The 25,821-nt window shown below is 37.9% G+C and overlaps 1 long non-coding RNA gene across 2 annotated transcripts; it reads left to right on the top strand.

Moving 5' to 3' along the window:
• Nucleotides 1-5,127: 5,127 nt before the first annotated feature.
• Nucleotides 5,128-24,842, top strand: LOC118157421. 2 transcript variants are annotated; one of them, XR_004746635.1, is made up of 3 exons: nucleotides 5,128-5,270; nucleotides 12,040-12,177; nucleotides 24,468-24,842. It is a non-coding gene; the product is annotated as an uncharacterized LOC118157421 (long non-coding RNA). The 2 variants fall into 2 exon arrangements; XR_004746636.1 differs by lacking the exon at nucleotides 5,128-5,270 and adding an exon at nucleotides 5,308-5,444.
• Nucleotides 24,843-25,821: the final 979 nt, after the last annotated feature.

Here is a 25,821-nt window from a genome sequence, read left to right as displayed (position 1 = left end):
ATTGTGGTGTCACATGTTCTGCTACCTGAGTGCTAACAACTTTTCAATAACTAGATTATTTACATTTGTTTTATGAGTAGCATTAATTAGTTTTTGAAACTAATCTTGACCAGACGGAGTTCTGTGTGGTTTCAGTAGCATTTTCTGTCCCATTAATAGGTAGAGAGGAGCTACAAAATATCAATGCAGTGCAGTCATTTTTTAAGAAACCTTGTCTCTGCTATTTAAACAGGGCATAAAACTAATTCTCTGAAGAAAACAGTAGCATCATACGTAATGCCATCCAAGAAACAACAGAAACGACCAATATCCAAGAGTTGTAATATGGAAATCTACAGGGATCCAGAAAAGGACCTCTAAAAAGAACAGGACCAGACTGATTTCAGAAATTTTATACTGGCGTGTTTGCTATTGCATTTTGAGATGTTATGCATGCTTCTGAGTCAGTTTTCCCAGTGATCAGGAAAGTACAACTAACATTTTGTGCTTTACAAGTTATTTGGGGAAAGTAACTAGAAGTGGTCTTATTTGAAAAGAGATCTTCTTGCCCAAATTATTTGCAAAATATCACAAAGTTTTCTGAGAAAACTGGACATTTAAAAGGTTATGTTTAAACAAAGAATAACGAGAAAAAAGTCAGATATGTCTTCCATTAACCTACTTAAATGCAAGCAGCACCTAAAAGTGCTGTTTCAGCATTTGTGCTACAATCCCATATATGTTTTCTCACATAAACAGTCTCAGACCACAGCTTTGCTTCTGCTGATTTTAGGTGCTTATGAAGTCCACATTTTGAATGATTTTTGTGCTTCTCCCCAGATCAGCAGAGGCATGGAATATTTGTCACTCACTTTTCTGCAGATGGGAAGTGATGCATAGAGATAAAATGATTTAGTGTTTCACACTCTGTCAGAGCAAGTACTTGTGCTCACCATTCCTAAGGTCTAGGCAAGTTTGGATCACTGAAGAAGCCTTAACTTCTGGATCTAGAGCCTGCTTCATGGTTTTTGCAGCAAGAGGAGGAAAAATCACATGTATGAGCCACTCTTCAGCATGTAGATGTAAGGAGTGTTGAACAATTTAACACCAGCTATGGACTGCGTTGAAAGAATGTTCTTTAGAGGTAGTGCTCTTGTGATTTTTTTGTCGGTACAATAAGCGTATTGCTCTGACTGCTCTAACTTCACAGGCAGGTTGGAGCATTTGTGCCACAATCTGTACTGTGGAAGGCTGGAGGAAAGCAACAGCTTGTGGGTAGAAAGGCTACTAAGCCCTCTGCACACCGGGAAACTGTTTTTTATCCTGAACTTTCCAATCTGGCCTAGAAATAAAAGCTATCCTAATGTAGGTCAGGAGGAAAAGAAGTCGTTTAGGCCTCTTACCCTAAGCTTACATACTGTACCAGGGATCATTCACGTCATTGATGTCAAACACTAGATTTAGATAGCTAAAACTTTAACTCCTGTAGCGATGGTGAGGAATATCCAGGATCTCCTTAGATAAATGTAAGCTTATATTTCTTAAATGCAAATGAAAAGGAAGTATGCCTCAAATTCTTAAGATACTAGTCGAATCTTACTCAGGAACATCAGTGTGTATATATAGGAGGATCAAAGTGAAACTTCTTTTCTAAATACTTTTCTAACGCTTCATAATTTTATGACCTCAGGTTATTTCTTTAAAACCTTCACATGTATCATATTCCTTCTTTTGTTAGTTAAAACAAATTAACAAACAAGACAAACACCACCACTACCATCACCACCAAAAAAAAACCAAACAACAACAATAAAAGAAAACAAAAACAAAACCCTGCCCAGCAGAATCATTGCAGGGTATTTCAAATTTCAACTACACTATGTGTAGTTCTGCTTGGGGTCCAGCTTTCCCCTTTTCCTGCTGACTTGAGAACAGCAATGTATTTCCTGTCTGACTGCAGATCACTGGAGAAGTGCCAGTCATAATCTTTCCCTTATTGATTCTGGTCAGCAGCTATTGACAGCTTTAAAAAGATTATGTTTTAATTGGGGATCAGATAGATGACATTTTAAGGTATTTAATTTCACTTTGTAACTCACTATAGATTATCTGAGTGGTTGCACAACTCAAGGAGGATAAAGATAAATGTGTTGTCCTTTTCTTTAGGTGACCCTGAGTGCAAATGTAGCTCAGGCTAAAGTGACTGAAAATCTTTTTCTATCACTGGGCTGAAAAGGTTGAATGTGAATTCATTAAAGTTATCTTTGTTTAAGGCATAATATCTACACCTCACCAAGCCTGCATCTTCAATGGTCACACTTGTTCTTCATGTGGTTTAAGAGAGAAATAGATTGGTAACATAAGTGAAAAATCAAGACAAAGAATTAGAATTCTCATTGTCTTTAAAATTCTATGTTCACTTACAGCTCTACAAAGTGGGTGTGCAGAAGTACCATCAAAAAGATTGGATGGAGGTCCTTAATTTGACAGTGATTTCTTCTTGCAAAAAAGATTGAAGGCCATGCTGGAAAAGCATGTTTCTTAAGCCTTTTCCTGCATTTTCAAAGGAATAAGATCCTCCTACAATGAAAAGCAATTCAAGAGACAAGCAGTTCAAAAAAAAACACACCCCCATGTAACTCAGCCTGAACAACCAAAGTCCAATCATTCTACCTTTAGGACTCAAAACTGTCTGGTGAACTGTCTGACAGTGCCTTCAAGAAAGCTAGTTTCATCTCACTGAGATTCTTAGTAACACATACCGACGAAGTTAGGAACATAGTGTCCTGTGTATACCAGCTGCATCAAGGATTATAATTTCAAATTTATTGTGCATTAAGTTTTGAGGCCATATTTTCTGTCTATTTTTCTTTCTTTTATCTTTTCTATTTTTCTTTCTTTTATCTTAGTTAAGATAAAAGGTTGAAAGATCCTCTGGTCCTTAGTTTTGTCATTGAAGAACGTTGCTACTGTTGTGCATAGCAAACTGGAGAGCACTGAAGGACTGCAGGAGAAAGCTTGTTTGTTCTCCATAATAGTTGTAAGACACATTTTTATGCAGCTATCACATAGAGTTAGTATTCCTGATAGATGAGTAGATAAATGAAACACAGCTTATATGATAGAAGAGGGATCTTAAATATCCCTCATAAAGTCTGAGGTGAGTGATTGGAAAACAGAGATGAAAGAAATACTTGTTCTCTTGATATTCTTTATATATTTTCAAAATGTGTTCGGTAGATGCTATTACATGCTGTTTGTATTTTGTCATCCCACTTACTCCAAGGAACTAAGTACAAGATAAGTCTAATTTTCCTGACCTTTCAAGCCAACAGACTCCCTGAGATGTAAGTGGAGAGAAATAGATGTGAAGTAGATGTCTCAAAGAGGCCAGGTGAATTGCACATGGAAAATCGCTAGTTCTTTCCTCTGGCTATGGGATCGCCTCAGTTCTAGATATACAAAATTGTCAGATGAATCCCACCTTTTTTAAATTTTATTTTATTATTATCTGAGGGTGCCTACCATAGTTAAACTTTGATTGCAGTAGTGTGAGGTACTGAAGGCATTTATTCTCCCTGTAGTACTTCCACATGCCCTGTTTCCTTTCTCTTTTCTGCCATTAGGAGGACCTCATAGTAGTGAATGTGTTCTTCCTCATACAATACCTGTGAGGCTGGGAAGCACTGTTATCCCTTTAATACTGCTGGAGACTTGAAGCATGGAAGCATGGGCTGATTGACAATATGTCCGAGATTATAGTGGAAGTCAGCAGAACAGGAGGGAATTGAGAGCTAGGATAGCATCTGGACAGGAATATCATTTATTCTGCTCTCTGTAAGTCAACTAACAGTAAACTTGAGAGAAAATGGGATAAGTAGGAATTCCACAGACTATACAGAAGTAATGAGCCCTTAGAGGAAGGAAAAAATAAGGTGTCCTTTACACTGGGTTCAAGATTTTCTGGTTTTGGCTGCGTATCAAGTCCTAATTTTCCTTGTCTCAAGGAGCTGGTTGAATCATTATGACCTTAGAAATCCTTATAGAGATATAGAGAAAATATGTTTCAGTTCTGTGCCCCCCTGTTTGTCTCCCTACTCCCTCTTTCTTCATTTTTTTTACATACAAATTTTCCTTATTCTTGTTGGAACAATAGTCAGTTGTCCTTCAGAAAGTCTGTAGACTCTCAGAAGAGAAACAGAACACATTATCTGAGCAAAGATAGAAGAGAAGAGCCTAGAGGAGCAGGACAAAAATAAGACATGAGGTGATGGATTGATGGGAACTGATTGAGAGATCTGAACAGGCCATCTATTTGGCAGCAGTGTTTGGTGGGCCTGCAGGAGGGTGACATGGATATCAGGAGGGAGAGGGAGGCTGTAATCAAAGGGAGAGATGAATGCACTGCAGAACTTTAACTACCCACTGAGGACAGCCGCTCAGAAATACCAAGAAATACAGTGTACTTTTGTACAGAGGATTTAATTGAAATAACCTCTAAGCCCATGTTGAGAAGGCAGTATTAATTGGCTCTGCCAAGCTTAAATGTTGAACAGCAATTTATATTTCATGCACTGACTCTCATATGGGCCAAGAACCAAAGAAAACAGGCTTTCCTGTGGCTAGGGATGAAGATGGTGCCTTTTCTCTTTACATCAGATATTACATATCCCAGAGCTATTTCCTTACATTTGAAAAGACTTTATTTGTGGCTGAGCTCAGACTGACAGACTCCAGGCAAACAGCATCAAACAGTCCCCATAAAGTTTATTCTGAGAAAGTGAGTGACTCCATTTCAGAATGGTTTGGCTGGTGCTTTTATTGTTGTCAGCCCAGAATAATAATTATAAATATCATAATACAATGATTGAATTTTCATCATTGCCGATGGTTTCTGTTCACACAAAATGGCTCTGAGGATGAACGCCTTCATCCGGTACATCCTGAACCATTTCTTCAACCTAGGCTGAATTCAGCACAGTCCTTTTCATCTCCACGTGGAAGTCAACCCTTTGGTCTTTCCCAGCCTCAGGTTATACTCATTTGCTTTAAGTGGTCAGCAAACTCATCGAAAATCTATGCTCAGCTGCTCCCTGCTGTTTAATGGGCTGATTCAACATCAGAGAGAGAGAGAGGTCTCCTGCATTTTCCTCAATTTTATCCTTCATGCTCCTGATTCACTCATTCAACTATGCTAGTGATAGGAACTGTGGGACTCCACATATATAGATGCAATCCCAGCAGACACTGATATTTGAAGCACTGTGTTCTATAGACCTGCTTTGAGCAAGGTTAGTCAACTCAGCGCTTAAAAAGCTGGCAGCCATCTGGAGCCCAGCCTACGCCAGAGTTCAAAATTGTTTCCTTCCCTGTTAGTAGCAACAACTGGGGGGCTGGGGAGGTTAAAGCTTGCTTAGAAGCAGATTTGTAGAAGAGGAGAATTCACTGCAGGCTGAAGTCACAAGGTAACCCCAGAACCTAGAGGTTCATGGACGTTGTGCCCTGTAGTACAACCTCTGCTTAGAGGCATCATTAAACTCCTGATAATTAGCAAGTCATTAGGTTTCAACTACACTTAAAGGTTAAAAGGAGCATCTCTGGTGTTGGATATTTTGTAATTTTCTTTCTATTGTGTTCTTATGTATTCTCTTTGTGTGAAGCAGTTCTGGTGCTCACCTCTTTACCCACAAGCTGAAATCAGTGCATACTGAAACTATTCTTTGACAACAAAGCAAAAGTTATGTCAGTTTTTCTTAAATTTAGGCCACAGTAAAGAAAATGGTGGTGTAGGAAAGGTTTAACACTGGTGACTCTTTAGTTTTTGATCAGACCCTTGGGGATGAGAGTTTGATAGCAAGCTCAAGCTGTACAATTGTAGTACAACACAGCACAGCAAAATGGCAAGATAATCATCCATGCCTTGATGAAATAATATTGGACATGTCATTTCCCCTGGTCAATATTTCCTGTAATGACTCCTTCGGTATGATCTTACTTGATGAAGTGTTGTTTAACCACGTCTGTTATGTCTGTCTTTCAATCTACAGAATAATCAAAGCCGTCTTGTTGCATTTGGAAGAAATCTTAAACAATCCATTTCAGGCTCAAGAAGAAGACAAAGTGTGTCATCCCTAGAATTCCAAAGGAATTGTGCTAGTATTCCTGGTAAACTTTTCCTAACAGGTAAAGCACTGTGCCAATATAAACCCACAAATTATTCGCAACAATTGCAGATTAGTTTTCATGGCTGTAGTTTTCTCACAGGTTGATGCAGGTTTTTTTGTCTCTTCCTGACTTTTAAATTCGGGGAAGTTAAGTAATGATACTCCTCTTTTCACTGCAATGGAATGAACTGAAACTAAATAAAAAAAGAAAAAAGAAGACAAAATCTGCTACCATACAATAAAATAGAGTGAGTGGAGTAGAGGAGTTTGAGAGCTGATCTTTATGATGGCTGTCTCTTTACCCATGCTGTGCGAACAAAGGGCCAAAATCACAACTTTTCCGTAACCCTTCTGCATTGTCTTTCCTGATTTCAGTATTCCTGAAAGTTTTGGCATTTGTGAAATCAGCTCGATGTCTCATTGATTTTGCAGCCTGTCACAGCTCAGGGGACATCTAAGGACTACTGAGCATTAAGAGGACACTCTTATGTTCCAGGAGTTCCTTGCTTCTTCAGTAGCTAGGAAGTGTCAGTTGCCCTACGTGGCTGTGTGAAAACTTGATTCTGCCTCAGTTAACAGCAGATGTTGGCAGCAAAACATGCTGAGTGGTGTGACTGCAGTTTGTCATATTAGATGGAAGAAAACATTTCTCTCAGCCCCATGTGAGGGATCTGTACTTTCATTCATCTTGCCTAGACCTGTGGAATTCCATTTTATATGGAACTGTGTGAAGCTGCAATTAAAAAAACAGAAGCTAAATGCTTGGCTTGCTTTACACATTTTTACTCAGTAATAGAATATTTTACCTGCAGATAGCAGCAAACTCCTATGCATGTGCAGAATGATATCTTAGCTTTGGGGAAGTACCTATTTATTTTCTTCTAATATTTTTTTTTTTTTAAAGAAAATAAAAGTAAGATTTCTCCACCTAATTGATGGATCATGGCACATCTAATTTGTTAGCAGGTTTTGTTAGATCATGTGATATCCCATAACCTGACAGCGTGCCATGCACTCACCGCAATAGTTGCTTCTACTATGTTATGTACAGGTAAAAATGAGTAGGAGGAAAGGGCACAAATATTTGTGACTTGCACTTCACTCGTACCAAGTCAGAAATAAGAGAATAACCTACAAAAAAATGTAGTTTCCATTTTGTCAGGGAGTATAAATTGGTATCTTAAATGGTTCCAGAAGAAACATTTGAAATGGGGACCATCTGCAGGTTGAGTCCCTTAGGTATCAGTAGAGAATAGTATCCAGAATCCAAGATGCTGTTGTAGCAAGGGGCTATAAAGAGGGCTGAGTGGGATGACAAAACCTCATGTCTGTTATTGTAACTTCCCCCCAAAGCCCAGACATCTTTTTCTTTGCTTGCTGCTTTGTTGCTTTTAATCATATTTTATTTTATTTTACCTTTTATTTCATTTTTCTGACAGGAATTACGTTGTTAATATTATACAAAGTGAACCCATTCATGCATATTATGAATTTACTTTGATCTGACTTACTTGATACCGAAAGAGTTTTCTGCACCCTTGAAGAAATTGAATGGAAGATGAGGGTGAGGGAACTGAGCACAGCTGTGTAGCCATGCAGTGCTTCGGTCCATGAGGTCTGGGCTCTGAAATGTGGTACGTTTATGGTACAGATTTTTGCCTTTCAATTCTTGACATCCAGTTGCTTAATAACAACCACCTTGGGCAGTAGTTCACAGTGACTCATGCTTTATGGCATGGTATAGTATTCTCATTCTTACTGGATGCCAATATTTAGATTGCAGTCACTCTAGAAAATATGTAAGCAGGTGCCACACAATGACATTCCTTCATGTCCTGACATTAGCTTGAATTAGAAGGAGCTGGATGATCATAGAAAGCCCTTTATCTTCTCTGGTAATTGTTCTTTTAAGCATCAGTGGCATAGAGTGGTACATTTTCAGAGGGCTGTTCAGAGGCAAAGACTAGTGTGGGCATCTGATTTTAACTTTAATATAAGACAAGAGAATTTTCAGAGCTAAAGGTGGGTAGGGCTCTGACTAAAGTTGTGCTGTAAGTCTGGAGTGCTCAAAGGCTTGGGCAGACAGTGAGTTGATGAAAGCTTCAGTGAGACTGTGACCTTGGATGAGGTTTGTTTTCTGTAAGTATTCTGCTCCCCAATTTATATTATAGATGCACTTTACACTTGTCAGAAAAAAAAAAAAAGTTCAGTTTGAAACAGAACTTTGCAAGCTTACACATTTGTACTCTTCCTGCTTTTTGAATTATTGTATATTAGAAAATCCCGTATGTGAGAAAAGTGACCAAATGAAAGAGCTTTCGTGGTTGCATTTCCTGATGTCCTTTTTTTTTTTTTTTTTTTTTTTTTTTTTTTTTTTCAGAGCTTGCCACTGCATTAACAAATTATCTGGGGGCGCAGATCTACAGATCTTCCGTTGCTAAATTGTCATAGCTCCAGTGAAGTCAGTGGGGCTGAGGACCTGCCTGACTTTGCAATCAAGCAAGCATTTCCTGTTGTGGATAATCTACTCAGTAAATATGGAGGGTTTCACCTTACCAGAAATAGTTTCATCCTTTCTCTTTGAATTTTTGTACTTAATACTATATGGCTAATCAATAAATTGCTTGATCAGCTGCCCACCCACACAGACATGTCCTTAATGCTTTCTATAAGCTTCTAACTACCCTTTGGCACCAGATGTGGAAGTTCTGGGAACCATCTTAGCTGAAAAGACTGAAAATGCTGTCCTAATGATAAATGCACTGCTTCTAAGTGAAACGAACTTGGACCAGTGCACATTGTCAGGTCATGCTTTAAAATCTAGCATCGGCAAAGGTGCCTCTTTAGCAAATTTTCTGATTTCATCAATTGTTATTATTTGACATCTTTTTTCTAGAGCTGCTGATATGCCAAATGATCTTGATATCTAGGAATCCTTCTTTTAAAAGTACATTTAAAAAAAAAAAAAAAGAGAGAGAGAGGAAAAAAAGTAGATTGCTACATCTGTTCCTGGTCATCAGACACTTTGAACTTGTGGTCAGAGCACGGCTAGAGTAGATGCTCTCAAAACATATTACTTTACTATGTTGTTGAAAGATTGTGCCCCCTAATAGAATCATTCTTGCCTTTTGTCTGCTTCCCTTATTTTTTACCTCAAATACCTTCTTACATATCTTTTGTTAACATTATGTTCTGTGTCTAAAAATGAGAAGAAGCTTAATGTAAGCCGCTCTTATACTTCCCCCCATTTATTGCAGGTTTTTGGTATTCTTTCTGTCCTTCAACTATCATTTCCCAAAGACCAGACTCTACTGTGAGAAGCTGTTGCTCTCATTTATTCATTCATGAAAAACCCTAGGCTTCCCACAAAAAAACACAACAACAAAGAAAACAAAACAAACAAACAAAAACAACCAATACATAAGCAACAACAACAAAAATGCAGTAGATAATATCACAGGAGACTTCTACAAATGAATATAGTTCTATTTTGAAATATTTTTCAGAATACATTTTTTTTGTCTTTCTGCATGTGTGGGAAATAGATTCCTGGGCTTATTTATTTTGCTGCTTCATTTGTGCTTCTGTGAGCTACTTGAGCCTGGTTTCTTTATGCATTTCTTCTGTCATTTTCAAGGCCCTGCACAGCTTCTTCCAGTCCATACCTACCTCTTTCCCTGTTTGTTACAGCCCCACTAAGCTGTCCTGGTCGTCACTCGCGCTATGAGCAAGCAAATAGTTGACACAATGTCTCCTCTTGCTGTGAGAGTCCAACAACTTCATTGTTGGATCAAGCTTATTGCCTGGTCCACCACTGAGTCTGAACTGTAAACAGCTGTGGATCTTTGTAGTCATTAACAGACTCCTCTTGAGTGGTGCATAAGCCTGAATACACCAGGGAAATAGAACTGGCAAAGTGCCTAATGGTGATTCTTGCAAGTTTTAGAATGGGGGATCTGAAAAGGGGCCAGCAACCCTGTTAAGCTTAATTTCATTATTTATTTTCCTCTTAATGCTGTGTATTTCCTGGTTCAGTGAGTACTGCTGGAAAACCAAAGAATTCTAGGTTGTGCCCATCAAAAGTTAAAATCTGCGGTGAGACTGTACGAGTGCTGCCAGCCCTACCTGAGCTATATTTTCCGCCTGTTTCCTCCTTGCAGGTTTTATGAACTTCAAACACCTGTAGGGTGCAGGGAGGTGAATCCCTTTGTCCGGTGATTCTTCTGTTGCCAGGATTGAACTAACGAATGGCAAATGGTTTGATTTTACACTGTTAGATGAGATAAGGTGGAAATGGCTTCACTGGAGACACTGAGCTCTCAGTAGCATGAGCTTGGGACCACTCAGAATTTTCACAGGAAAGGGGTGTGGGATGAGCAGAGAGGCAGGGGAGTAAGAGTGGAGTGACTCAGTAATCCAGAATTACCAATGTGGCCTCATCGAGAGTTTTGCAGAGACACATACGTGGATTCCTTTTGTTCACAGGCCAACCTGACTGCTGACCTACTTGTTAGTCTACGTGTTCTCGCTCTCTTTTATACATGAAATACCATCCCTGAACAGAGGATTCCCACAAAACGTGACAAGTTGACAAGCAAACACTTTTTTTCAACCAAAACTTTTCATCAGAAAATTCCCAATAAACTTGAGAGTCAGTGGGTATGAATCTGACCTTGGATTCCTTAAGGGACATACCTGGGATTTAATTTGCTGGAATTTAGAGGGGGAATTTATCTATAAAATGACTCAATCCATAAACTTACACTACAGGATCAATGGTCACAATGGATTTGTTTTTGTTTTTTTTTTTTTTTTGGCTGCGTCTATTTTAAATACACTGCTTGCAGGGATTAATAAGTATGCCCATTTTCACTGCTGAACACAAGCTCTCTTATCAGAAGGAGATTTACATTATAGCTCATAATACATCATAGGCAATGTAATATAGTTATTTAAAAACAGACAAACAAAACCCACCATTAACACAAACTCTGGTCTTTGTTTCCTTCACTTGTTTCTCCTGCTTCTAACCTTTTTTATTCAACAAAAACAAACAAACAAAACAACCCAGACCAACACATGAAAATATTATCAATACAGTATATTAAAAAAATTCTGGAACTATCTATAAACACCCTTTCATGAGGTCAAGTTACCAAAACCCAAGAGATAATCATGTGGTAGCTGCAACATGGCTTAATAACGTGTTGGCTGATGTTATAGGGTAGCTGTTTTCTCCATTAATATATTACTGTCTCCTCCAGAGCTGTCTGCATGTTGAATTCCAACACTCCTTGCATCTGTCTTAAATGATCATGTTTAAAGGGCTAAAAAGTATTCCAGAAAGATGCACTGAAACTGGAGGACCTGCCCTAGAGCTCTTATCGGTGAGGTGCAATGCAATGCTGATATACATTTTAGGTAATATCATCACTCTTCTGAATTGTTATTCTTTTAAAGAATGTTGACAATTTAGTCAGGCTTTGTGCATTGTGTTTGTACAAAGACTATCAAATAATCAAGGACAGTGAAAAGTGCATCCATTATTTGCATTCTTTTCTGTTCTTAGAGCTGCTCCAAGCATATTTGCATTAAATATTTTATTTATTTTATTGTATTGTATTTTATTTGGAAGTGAGGTGATCTTCAAGGATGTTACTTATCAGGTGAAGAAGGGTTAGAGGCAGCTTTGGATGATGCATTTTGGATTTGATTGAGGCTCAGTTATATAGTTTAAGGAACATAATGTTTTTTCCTGGGTCTCTGATTTGCTAAAACTGACTATTTGCTTTCTAGGGGTCAAGAGGATCTGCTCTGAGTCATCCTTTCCCAAGGAAAGCATCTAACTTTGCCTGCTCTTCCCTTCTGTTCTTTACAAAAGTCCTTTATTTTTCAGGCTTTTGAAACCTCAGTTTCCCACAGCAAGAAGTCTCAGAGGCCTTTGCTGGTGCGTTTCCAAATCAGATGCCTGTTGAACAAGGAATTGCAGCAGGGGATGCCTGTTTGCTACTCTCAGCTACTGAGGAAGAAAGAGGTGAGGGTCCTTGAGAGTAGTTTTCATTCTGAGTGCTGGGCAATGAGCCATCCTGCAGGGTGTGGTGCGCAGACATAATGCATTGGAGGAGATCGTGGAGAATGTTAGCAAACCAATAGACCTTTTCTTCCACAAACTGGGTAACTGCAGTTTGATTTGTTCCAGCTGTGGCAAAGGCACCCAGTGGTTTCAATAGTGGGGCCATCAACCCTTTGAGATGGTTATTTCAAATGCAAAGTTTGTGAAAATTGTATTAGTATTTTTTTTTTTCCTTGTGGTAGTATCTGGAGGTCTGTGTAAAGAACACAGCGGTGTTGTCTGAACTTCAGCAATCTGAGACACTGGCCTTTCCTTTTCTTGCTCAGGAAAACTTCTGTTGAGGGTGAATTTCTGGCGTGCTCTCTCTTTGGCATAAAGCACCTCTGTATTTCTCCAAAGTAAAATGGAGACAGAGCTGCTTGCACAGGGAAATAAAATAGTTTTCTCTGCACTTTTTTCTTGGGAGTATGCAAAAATCCCATGTGCATTTTTTTATGAATTGGACCCTTCTGTTTTATAGCTGGTAGTATTCATGCTTATTACAATGCCATATTATGGCCTTAGACACTTTTTATGTCCCTATAACATAGCACCCTAGAGAAAGATGCTTCACTAAGCAAGAACCAGTAAACTTGCTACAGAATCAGCGGAATACTTTTCACAAAAGTGCATAAACTTCTGTTCTTAAACATTGTCATCCTTCACCTTAACAAGCACAGAGAAAGGTTCCACTGGTTTCTATGCCTTGTTAGGTCTATCATCTTTTTAATTAATAGTGTTTTTACGAAGCCGTCTGAACTGTGTCATTTCCATTATCAGAAAACCATTGCCATTAATGAATAATTTTCATTTCTGATCCTTGATATCATGCTAGTTGATCTCCTGTTTCCATGCCGCCGAATGATAGCATCGTTTTCTGCCCACGATCAAATTTAATTTGGACTCTGATTATATTATGCTGTTGCGACTGAAGTGTCAATTTTTGTCAGGCAATTAGGAGCTATAACCTGTGAAGTTAAGTTTGATAGGCATTGTAATTGGATTGTTACAGTAATAGCTTGGAACATTCCCTTTTTTTCTTGCTTCTTTGATTCTTGATGCATACTTTAGTTGTGAGAACAAAGGCATTTTGTTATTATGCAACCATAGGATGTTCAAGACAACAAGATGGAGTTCAGGTTTTTCCACTTTCCCCAGATGGACCTAATTGGGATTTAGTTTTGACCACAAATTGGGCCAGGATTTTAAAAGAATTCTGGTGGAGCTGGGGGAGGGGGGTCAAGCAAACCTTGAAAAGGAGAGCAATGGAGCCAGAGATACTAGGATTATAATATGGAGGTATACTTTAAATTAGAAGGTTAAAAGGAAAAGAAAAATCAGACTGGAAGTGTGCCAGATTATCTTGGCTACTCTCATTCCTTTTACTGGCCTTTGTGGTTTATGTTCTTTGCAAGTATGGAGGACTATAACTTCAGATCATGCTATGGCCCAAATTTTCTGTTAGTGCAGATCAGTGCAGTGTATTCAGATGAATCAGCAGAGAAGTAGGCCCCATATAAAATAATCACAACACAAGAGCTAACGCATAATGGAGAACACTTTTATTCTTATTGGATCTTTGCTGACAGACTGAAAGTTATTTTATTATTATTATTAATATTTTTCCTCTGCAGACACAGTACTTCATAGCCTGGCTATTTGTCAAGAGTTTTGTTCTGAATGTCTTTAGGATGTGCTCATACCCTCCCCTAGCTTTGTCTCCTGATCCTTTCTAATCAAAGGTGCAATGAAGATAATTTTTAAAAAAGGACAACGGAGAGGATAGTTTTTCCAGTGCTCATTTCATTAGACACTTTTCATAAGTGCTGCTATGTGACAAGAAAAAGGTGGAGGAAAACAAGAAACTCCAGCTGCTATTGAATGCAAGGAAAAAGCTCACCTGCAACTTTTTTTTTTTTTTTTTTTTTTTTTCTGGAGAAAATTGCTGTTAGTGAAATGCTAAAAAGAAATTAAACCTTTAAAAGCAACTGTAGGAGGATTTCAAAAGTTTTGTATATTGGGCATAAGGTAATTGTGTCCTCAGAGTTAGCAAATATTGACCAGGGTTCCACACCTCATCCAGTAGGCATGAAACCTAGCCAAGTCGTATCACCCTGCCTCTGATAAATTCGTGATACCCATTCATTTCACAGTGTGGCTGGCTAGGTCTGTTGCTTCCTACTTCAGGCATGTGTTTATGTTTCTATTTTGATATTCTCAGCTTGTGGTCAGTACTTCATCAAGGAGTAATCTGGTGAGTTTGCAGCGTTCTTTGTTATTTGCACCTACTGGACCTGTGCCTTGCCCACCTCCAAACAATGTTCCTCCTCTTTCTGTCCTCTTCCCAAAACTGTGCCAGAGATTTTTTGTCAAGGGATATGGATTGAATTCTCGCATCCCCTTATTTCAGTAATGTGCTCCCTCAGCAGCTGTTCTGCTGTATAATCCCACCTTCCTGAGGTGTAAACTTCCTAAATTCATTTAATAGTTATATTGCTATAATGCTCTGCAAAATTTCACAATGTCCAGTTTGGTCTTCTCAGTTTCTGCAGGTCTCAGGCAGACCATATGTTCTCGAGGCTGTCCTCTCCTCTGAGCTTGCTTAGGATGCCAGGAATTGGGGACAGCAGGAAACTGCAAAGCAGCAGTTACCAGACTCTGTATCACCCAGTGGGGCTCTACTAGAGGGACCATTTCATTTTGTTGGTACTTTGCACTGTAGCTTAGATGCTAAAACCTAGACTTCCTTTTTTTTTTTTTTTTTTTTTTTTTTTTTTTTCCAACATAACTTTTTTCATTTTCTTTCTTTCTGCCTTGTTTCCAGTTACACCATATTTTCTTGCCAGTCTTATCTATTTGAACAGATAGAGCCTAAATACGGGGGCTAAGCTTCATGACGCTGACCCCTATAGTCTCACAGTGATGAAAACTAATACCAAGAAAGTGAGAGGATGCACCAAGACTGAGGGAGTGGATTGCTGATGTGACAGAAACAGCTGCATATGAAAAGGTGATATATGGAATAGAAAGTAAGTTAGATGAATTTGAAGGTATTTGTAATCTATTCTTCTGCTGCATCAGAAGAGATGTCCTGAAATATGATAGAAGATAGTGGCAAGAGGTTGAAGGGTGAATCAAAGCTTTTGTTTCAAAAGATAATAATAATAACTTATCTCCCTGCTTTTCTGTTGTCTTACTTTTCTTTTTCCTTTGTTTTTCTTCCTCCCTGAGAGATAAGGATGGGCTGCAATTATACCTGAAAAAAGAGTGAAAATCATATAAATTTTTCTGTACATATGTTCTGTTTGCAAAAAGACAGACTTAGAACCTGATGAAAAAGAGCACTAGGAAGACAAATAGACATGTGAAAATCCATCCCAGGCAGTAGATGTATGCAACTTTCTAGAATGTAATGGTGATAGGAGCGTGCATTAAATTTCTTCTTTTCAGTTGATCTGATACAGGTGTAGCAATTACCACAGACCGATGTCATTAATTGTAATGTTCTGTAGGAGTAATCAATGAACTCTGTTTCCTGAAAACAGTTTCACCTTTCTGCTATTAGTACTATAATGAAGAGGGTGCAGTATATACTTATATAAAGAACTTAGAATCTATTAGCACCTGTGCTGAACAGTAAAGCTGCTGATACTTTGCATGCAAATTGTAGTCATCATCTGAGAAGAAGCAGAGTTCATAGGTTCAATATTCTCTCCCTTTCAGTTTCCTATGTCAGCTATGTCTTAACCAGCTGGGGGCAGAATTACATTCTGGAAATTAGGGAGAAAAAAGGTTAAAATTGAAAATCTACTTATTCTGCATCTAGCCTCACCATTTGTATAAAACAACATGAAAAATCCTAGCAAGTATAAATGATGTCTGATTTCACATTATATTTTTAAAGTGTCAGTGCTTGAGTAGGCTTACATTTGACAGGTGATTTAAATACTTCAATACATTTCTATAGCCATAAGAAAAAGTCTTTATCAGGATAAAAACTTGACAAAACTATTCATTTTTGTACTAATGCAAAAAATATTACTACTCTTTTTGACACTCAGATATATGAGGCACTATATTCATCTTCATAATTTATCTAAATATTTCATTATTTGAGACTATTTCAGTGACTGCTCATTTATGTTGTTTTTACTATATTTATCTTTTTTACTGATTCTTGAACATTAGGCTCTGAGTTCATACCTGATTATTAGTGGTACAATCTTACCATTATGCTAAGATAAACGTATCTTTATTTCTCTTCTGATGAATTTCCATTTGGCAAAAAGTGTGGTGTGTTTTTTGTTTTCTCATATCAAGATAATATTAGTGCCTTATATCTGTGAAATAAATATGTCTCAAGCCATCTCCCAAACTTCACCATCTTCCCCCTCACATCTGTCTCAAAGGAAGCAGTTGTGGAGGTCTCTGGGTTCAGTTTTTGAGCATCATGAAATGTTCACAAACTCTCTGTGCAGTCCTGTGTGAAATAATATTAAGATAGGCCTGTTGTGAACATTGTGACACAGGAGGCATAGAAAAATTACAGCTGTAGACCAGTAGAGTCTAACAATGTACTGAATTAATGAACCAGAACTGAGAAAAGCACACAGAGGAAAAAATAATATTATAGCACTCCTATGGACAACAAATATTTTGCTTCCCTGGCTCACTTTGGCAGCATGTCCATGATGGTTTAGGAATGAGTCCAGGAGTGTTTCACACATTAGATCAGTTTCATCCCTGGCTGTGCAGACCAACCAGGTGAAAAATATGGGAGAAAATTCACCCTCAAGTACAGTGAGATATAACGATACTGAAATGAGACATTCAGTAGAGTACTGAGACTATAGTAAAGTGCTGACTAGATTTTTCTTGTTACTTTGTGTATGAGCATGGACTGCCATATTAAAATCTTCATGTGGGATTTCCCAAAATATGAGGATTTGGGCTTTTGTTTTAGATCTGTGAAGATAAGAGAGATCCACAGAAATTGGATTAGCTTTTTCTTTAGATCTGTGAAGATAACAGTGATTTGGATTGTGTTCAATCTTTCTCAAAATCGAGCAATTTTCAAATATTTCTGAAAATTTAGGAATTCTGGTCTGAGCTTATATTTAATTTAAAGTATATCTCAAACATATACAGTAAACATAAAATGGAGAAGAATTCATCACAGATAACTATGATTTGTTGTCTCAAGCAATTTTCTCTCCTTGAAATTTGCAAATCAAAGGTAGACAATGGCACTATGACTGAACCACAGAATTTCTTAGCATCAGAGTAAATTGGCTTTACAGCATAAGGAAGGTTTTCCTGTAATGACATTAGTCTAGGGAATAAACAAAGGATTAATATTCTGGGCTCTGATTTTCAAAATTGCTCTCAACATTGACCTGTTTCTTCCTCAGCCTATGCTGACGTAGACGATCATGAGCACTTCTGGATAGTTCATTTTCCACCAGCTATTATCACTGCATTCAGCCAAAAGAAAAGTCAAAATAGTGTCAATTGTATTAGTAATCAGATAAACAGAAAACCACGGAAATCATTCATCTTCATTGTAGTCGTGGCCATGTGTTTCCTAATGGCTGTTTGTTTTTTTTTTTTTGAGCCTGTAGCATGGGCAGAGTTTATCTGGACTGACCCAGGAGATGGTGATGATCTGATGCTGGCCTCAGGCTGGCAAATTGTCTGTTGATTTGACCGTGAAAGGAAATGGGGTCCATGAAATCTAAAGGAGTCAACCTGTTCTGCAGCTCAGGATTTACAAGTAGTATAATCTCACACCAAGTTTTCACTTCTGTAACTTTCTCTGTTTTCCTTTAGAGGAAACTGGGGCACTGATTTAGGTCTTTCTTATCTCATCAGCTGTCTTCATGAAACCAGTAGGAATATCATTTCTGAGATTTTTAGCCCTCAAGTTCAAATTGGCTAATGGTTCAGTCTTTTGTTGGAGTGAAAGGAAAGGGGAGAGGGAAAAAAAATGGAGAGACAGACAAAACAGTTACATAAAGCTTATTTCCATATAAAGCCAAGTTAAACTGTCTTTATCTGTAGGAATTGCAAGGCCTAGTTATGTAACTCTTCAGCTTATTTGAAGAGGTGATAAACTGTTCCCAATTAAGCATTCAGCTACAGTCCCATTATAAGATTTTTTTTCCTTCCCTCCAACAGCTCAATAATAAGTAAAAATTAAAATATTAAAACTGAAAAAACCCACTGACAAACCCATAAAAATCCCTGTGCATTCACATTTCTAGGGTTAAGAATTAGTGACAACTAGAGTACTTTGTGAAAATTGTGATTAAATTGAGTAAGTGCTTTTTAAGATTAGAAGACTTAAAATAGCATAATTTAAGAAAAAAAAATTAAAAAAATGCAAAGTCTATTTTTCCTTTTTATCTGTCTCTCTGTCCAACAAAATCATATAATACCAGAGTCTGAAACATAAGTAGATTTCAATATTGTCAGTGCAAGAGTCACTTTTAGGGAGAAGGAGTACTGAAACGTTTAAGAAATATCTCTATTTGGGGGAAAAAAAAAAAAAAAAAAAAGACAGAGTTCTCTATCTGTGAATATGTCCCAGGAAACAAAATACTTTCATCACCAAGCTCTGAATTGCACTGGGGTGTTTCTGAAACCTTTCTCTAAAGGTCTTGTCTCTCATCAACCCTCTCTCCCCCCCAAAAAAGCCGTTTTCCAGGCAGAATCTAGAGGAATTAGAGGGCATTCATTTCCTGATGAGGTGGCAGGGCAGGGTAGGGAACCCAGATCTGTATGTCCTTCTCACTTGGCTGCTTCTGTTGGCACCAGCAAAGGAAGCTGAATTGCCCGTATGATTTTCTGCAGACTGTGTGCACTGCAATAGCCAAACTTGTGCATGTTCTTACTTTTCAGTGTATTGCTATGCCTTGTGAAAGACGTGGTGAATGGGTACTCGTTAGTAATAGGGGAACCTGGGTTTCGTTTTGTAGCAGTCATCACCTGTGACTTCCACCTAGGCGAGATACTGATTTCCATGTGGTACAGTGCTGCTGTGATTTATTAGCTTTCACCTAGTCTTGCCTTAGTAATGGGAAAATTAAGCCCTTACGTATTCTCACATGATATTTTCTTCTGTTCACATTATGCCTTTTCCACTATCTCAATTTAATTTGCCTTGACTTATATTAAGGTTTTCTTCCAAAAGCCCTTTCCTATAGACCACAGCAATGAATTCAGTGTGAGGAAGGCTAGACATCATCTTTTCACTCAGATAAATAGATCACAGAAAAGGAAGCCTTTAAAATGCTACTATCCATCTCTTCACCTGATTAGTATATAAAGAACAGTACAAGAGTAAGGGCTGAAGAGTTAATCTCTTACATTAATCTCCCCCATTACATTTTATTAAGTAATCTCCTCCTCAAATGACTATACAAAGCAGCGCTACTAGTAAAATTAAATTTCACATTGGGATTTTTTAAGTATTGTAACCCTTAAATAATTTTCTTCATTTAACTCCATCACGAAATTGCAACACTATACAGACATCTGCTCTGAAACTTCCTCAAACTGGTGGGGTTGGTGGCTCTCGTTACAGCCAAAACATTCAACAAAAAGATTCCTCAGTTTTCTCTCATCACACACAATTATGAGTTTTGACTTCAAATACTTATACTCACATAATTACAGTATTCTGTAAAGATGTCCTAAATATATATGATTCCCAGCTTGACTGAGACTTCAAGCAAATTCTCTTGTCTGGGGTGCTTGGTAAAGGAAAACTAAATTAGTGAGAGTACAATACAGCAAGTTACAGTGTTTAGATACAATAACCAAAAATAAAGTCAATTTAATCTTCCAAAGTAGGACAGCTTTTCAGTGTATTCATCACTATGGAGATTTAACAGTTGATTCCAACTTGCATTTTAATAGCAGACTTACATAATTGTGAGTCCTGGTGTGGTACTGCTGAGTGCATTCAGGCTGGAATTACTAGTTAGACAGATCCTGCTTAGCCTTCTAGTTAAAGCATGCTAGTAGTTTACACGTGTGCGTGACAGTTGTTAATAACTGTCTTTATAATCACCTTTGGATTTCTCTTTTCTTCCTCACTCAACACTATCTAAAACAGAAAATTAATGTTAGTGGTCAAGGCTGGGGATTAAAAATCAACATTCCTGATTTTTATTTTTATCTTTTAGCTAGTTTTGCCAATGAGGATGAGCAAATATTTTTGCACCGTGTTCAAAAAGTGTTAAATAAACATTCATTATTTATTAGTTTGTTTGCCTATTTATTTATTGGTAGAAAATGTATTTTACTTGATGTCTTTAGAGATATTTGTAAAGGAAAAGATTCTTAGAAGTCTGTAAGAGATTGCTGAGTGCTTGAAACTGGGAAAGTATGAAGGACATTTTTGTTTTGACTGAAAAAATATTTAGTTTTGGTAGTATTTTTTGCAAATGCCCTCTTCATTCCTAGATGCTTGCTTTGTCACCAATTTTAGTTGTTGCATAACTTGACTCAAATTCTTTGCTTTAAATTGCCTGTGCCTTAGTTTCCCCAGTTGGTGAATGATTCAGAAAAATTCAGCTACTCCCAGGGTGTTTGGAGTTTTAATTAAGTTTCTAAAGTACTTTAAGACTTTTGCCTGAAAAGCATTATGGATGTGTAATATAGCATTATTATTAATATATATTGCAAATTATTTTTATCTTTGGCAATTTTCCATTACTTTAGAAAATTAGTCTAATCTAAAATATTGGCCAAATAGACAGAATTGCTGCAATTCCTTTAGTAAAAGTTCAGTGATGGAGTCACGTTGACTTTTATCTTCAAAAATCTTCCCTTAGAGTCTCCCAGAGACACAGAACTTGAGCTGTGCTTCTAATTGTTGGCTTCAGGCTAAAACTTTTGATCACTTTATTTCTGCTACTTTCTGTTAAACTCACTGAATGAAAAGGCTTGATAACATTTTATAATGTCTAGTTCTTTATTTTGGGGAATACGAAAGATGAATTTGACCTTCTGAATTTTTAGTCTAAACTTTGGTAACAGGGAGCATCCTCATTCTTGTTTTCATTCATATTAATACTGCATCTATCTCTTTTGCCCTGTAAAAAGCTATTAATATTGTTCTATTAACCTCCTTCTAAGTAATAATGACCTTTCCCCTGAAAATGCAATTATTGGACTTTTTCCCATAATAAATCTCATTTATTAGAAAGTTTGGCCTTGTGCACTTCGGTCTCTGCCATTTCCTTAAAAAATCATGCTTTATTTTCAAATAAGTACATTATTTTTATTCAGAAAAATATTTTATAATGTATTCATTTGGTCATAATTTGAGAGGAGGTGATGGCTTCTTGGTTCAGCTGTGTCTCTGCCTTTAAAAAGAAAAAGGCAGAAATGACAGTGCTCTGTATTTCTCCACTGCTTGACTGTGGTCTGGCTGCTTGCAACTGTGACATCCTGTAGTCTGGAAAGAATTGCCAGCCAAGTCAGCCTGCCTCTTGCCAAGGTCCAGACCAAATGTTCTCTGCTTGGCTAGACAGAGCTCCTACTCCGTTTCTGCAGTGAGTGGCGAGCGGTTGCCTGACCAGTGTTCTCTATTTTGCCATTAGCTGCTGCAAGGAGGAAGGAGGAGAAATTATAGAACTATTAGCACTAGGTATCTCCTGTGATATGTGGCAATGGGAACAGCAAACTTCTGGGGAGACAGAAGGGGAGGTAAGGGAAAAGCTCTTCTTTCATTCCTGCTCATCGAGCTAGTGGCTCTGTCAAGGGAGATGACAAAGAAACTTTCCTGTATTCTAAAGGGAAAGAAAGCATCTCTCCACATCCTCAGTGAAGCAATAGCTGTAGCAGAGGGGTGTTTCTTTACTCTAGTAAAACAATACTTAAAAACTGTGTATAAGAGCAACATTATTGTTCTGGTTCTCCTCCTCTCCCCTCCCCTCCCCTCCCTTTCCTTCTTGGAGGAGTTTCCAGTAGCTTGAGGTCAGAGAGAGAAGGAAGGTTGTGGCAGTCTCCTTTTCTTGGCCATTTTCTTTCCCAGTTATAAAGAATACTTAAAGAAGAAATGTGAAAATCCATACTAGTTTTCCTTCCTATGTAGGTAGGCAAAACATTTATAACTGCTTGTAGGGAAGGATAGTTTTGTATAGACTAGACTACAGTCTAGACTGCAAATGGGAAGAACTGGATTCAGAGACTCAGTGTCTCTCTCTTTTTTACTTTTTTTTTTTTCCTTCTTTTTTTTTTTTGGTGAGCACAGGCCAAAAAAAAAAAAAAAAAGACTATTATTATTATTTTTCTTTCACTGGACCCATCAAATTAGATATCAGTTTCTTAAACTGTGGACTGAAATAGAGGCAGCAGTTACAGACTGTACATTAGAAATTAGAAAGTAAGGCTCGTTTTTTTGAGGATTCTTTAAGAGTGATGGAACCTGTGTGTCAAATTTGTAACATGAACAAAGACAATGTCCCTTCATGTATTCTCTCCACCCATCTCCCAGCTTAACCAGACATGCTACCAGGAATGTTAACACTAATAACTTCAAGCAATACAAACGGGACTTTTACTATGTAGGTAGGAAGACAGGAGCTATCCATATGCACAATTTTAAGATGAAGAATTATTTTTAAACTTTGTTTTTCTAACATTTTCTTGAACTGCACACTTCAGAAAACCACATCTTCTTTACATTTCCTGTCTCTGTGACTCATCAAAATGAGTTGTGTTAGTCACATCAAATGATGTGTTTCATAGAATAAGACAGGAAAAGCAGCACATTGAGTCATTGTCATAGGGAGAGTGGCTGCCAAGCCACTATCAGACAACATAGGGAAAAGCAAGCATATTAAATGACCAGGGTCACAGAAACACAGCCCAGTGACAGGAAATCATTTACAATCAGGTGAACGTGAGCCTTCTCATCTTCTCAGCCTGTTTTTCAAGGAAGTGAGACATGTGCTATCATGATGTTTACCTGTCAGCTTCTGTTCCCCACTAACTTTGTAAGCCACTGGACTCTCTCAATCAAATTTGTCAAAGTGCTAGGGGGGTCTTAAAAATATGAAGTTCTTATGCATTTTGTAGGGGTTGTTTCTTTTATCAGGCAGGGCTATGTCTTTTACTCCCTCACTGGCTGCCCCAGCAGTGTCTTTGTGGCTCAGCCCAGCACAGGGCACCATGCTTGCTCTCCGGTCCCAGATGGAGCTGGAGCTGCCACAAGGCTGGGTAGTCCTAAAGGATGTGGGAGAGGTTGTGGAAGAATGAGGTGGCAATAAAGACCTGCAGAGTGACATAGAAGACCCTGTGATAACACATGCTGGCAGAAAGGGTTGTGGATATAGAGGATTACTATATATATATAACAATATAAGGAAGTGTACATACATTATACACTATACATACAATATATACATTTGTATCACTATAAAACAGGATTCACTTTTGCTGCTGTGCACAGAGTAAATTGTATGTATGACAGGACTCTTTGCTAGTTATTTTTTAGCCAGCTTTATTCTTAGTAAAACTCTTTCAGTTCCTCCTGGTTTCAATAAATTACTGTAGTTTAACTTACAACCTAATTTCTGCATGCTCAGGTCATGCTCCCCTCCTCTTTATCTAATGAGTATGTAACAAGCTGTAGCCCAATATGTAGTACTGAATTTGTAATACTAGAGATACTTCAATTTTTACTTCAGTTCCCTTGGGAATGAAGGTTGATGCAACCGTACTATCTGTCTGTCATCCCCAAAGTCAATTGAAAACAAGGCCCAATCTTGACAAAAAACTTGATTGAAGAGTCAAAGTCCCTATTTAAATTCCTGTAAATTTACTGAAAATGAGCATGTGTCTAGAACAAACAGTGTATGCTAATTATCCCTCAGTAACCAATTAACAGACATGTACTGGGTAGCCAAACAGCTTGCTTACAGTTCCAGACTCACTATAGCAAGAATTGTCTTCGCTTGTTGGGGGTTACACAGGGTGGGGGGAGAATAGGGCTGATAGGTGAACTGGAGTTATTGCGACAGGGGAAAAAAGGAAATAGGATAATCGCTTATAAGACATTGGGGGTTCTTCTGATGAAACAACCTTTTTAAAAATCTTTAACAATATTTTTTAATGAATATTTTAAAATTTGTAAAGGATAAAAACTATGACAAAAGTTATCACAGCGCTGTTCTCTTATGCTCTATTTTTCTTTACAGGCTGACTCTTCGTACCTGAAATGTGAAGCCTACCCTGGGAACCTCGATGAGAAAGGATAGCTCACCTCCTTTGATGGCTATAAGGAATAATATTGAGTACAAATGGCTTAAAGATTCTGTAGAAGCATGTGAGGAGGGGAAAAAGTAATGAGAACTCATATGTTCCCTGAAGAAAGGTTGTACCCATGTTTGTTTTGTGAATGAGCTCATGGATTGGGAGGACCCTGGTTATCTGAGTGTGAAAGTGGTGAGAAGTATCCATTACATAGTCCAAAGGTGCTTTTCCACTAACCTAACTGGGGGTGTCAGGTACCCTGAATAAGTGAGAGAGGAAACATCCTTTATCTTAGGCTAGTATGCTTCTTCCATAATTCATTTATTAAAAACAAACAAACAAACAAACAAACAAAAAAACACTTAAAAACACACAGAAGAAAACATACAAGATCTCTGTGACTCTCAGCCTCTCTCTCTCTCTCTTTTTTTTTTTTTTTTAATTTATTCATTTTGGGGGAAGAAGAAGAGACTATTAATTCATGCTTTTTAAATACTTGGAGTTGACAGTACTGTGACTGGGTTCTCTTGCCTTTTCTTTGGATTCTGCTATGTGTCAGTGGGATTAGCAATGCAGTCTTTGGAACAGTGGTGTTCTCTGAAACACTTTCAGCTGGTACAGCTGGCTGGTTTTTCTCCTGGGTCTAATTTCGATTGAGGTTTTGGTTGTCTCTGGTTTTGGAAAGTCAGCCTGTGATTCCAGGAAGACTCTGATTTTCAGTAATTTTCAAGAGAGCAGGCTTAATCAGGTTTGGTATTGCCCCATTCTGACACACACGTGTGTGCATACACATCTGCAGCACTGATTTCAGAATGCTTCCCAAACTGCTCACTGTGTCTGCAAACCCTACAAATGGTGCTCCCTGTGAATTTTTGTATCCAATTTGTATAAAAATAAATGATAGTTACTCCAAATACTTCTGTGTTACAACTTTTCTTCTGATGTGCGGTTGCTGCAGTAATATAATTTAGTAAGAGCTTTGGAGGAAAACTCCTCCCAACAAATTTTTGATTGTCATCTAGTATTGAGCAATTCCACACAGAACTCTGGCCATCCACTTTAAATATAATTCTTATTTTCAGCAGAACAGGTCTGCACCACGTCTTTCTTACTGTACATCCTAGCACACTTGCTGCCCTCAGTTGGAAAAGATCACTTCAATAACTGTGGATATGTGCAGGGTGATAAACCTCCTTACACTTACTCCTGCTTGGGCTGAAGACTGTGGTCTGAGTATTTCTCTGGCAACCTCAGACTCAGAGAGTTATAGCAGTGAACAGAGAATGTCTTTCAGTGCTT

This window comes from Oxyura jamaicensis, assembly GCF_011077185.1.
Source record: "Oxyura jamaicensis isolate SHBP4307 breed ruddy duck chromosome 5 unlocalized genomic scaffold, BPBGC_Ojam_1.0 oxy5_random_OJ106697, whole genome shotgun sequence".
NCBI lineage: Eukaryota > Metazoa > Chordata > Aves > Anseriformes > Anatidae > Oxyura > Oxyura jamaicensis.
This window is presented reverse-complemented; position numbering and strand designations above follow the sequence as displayed.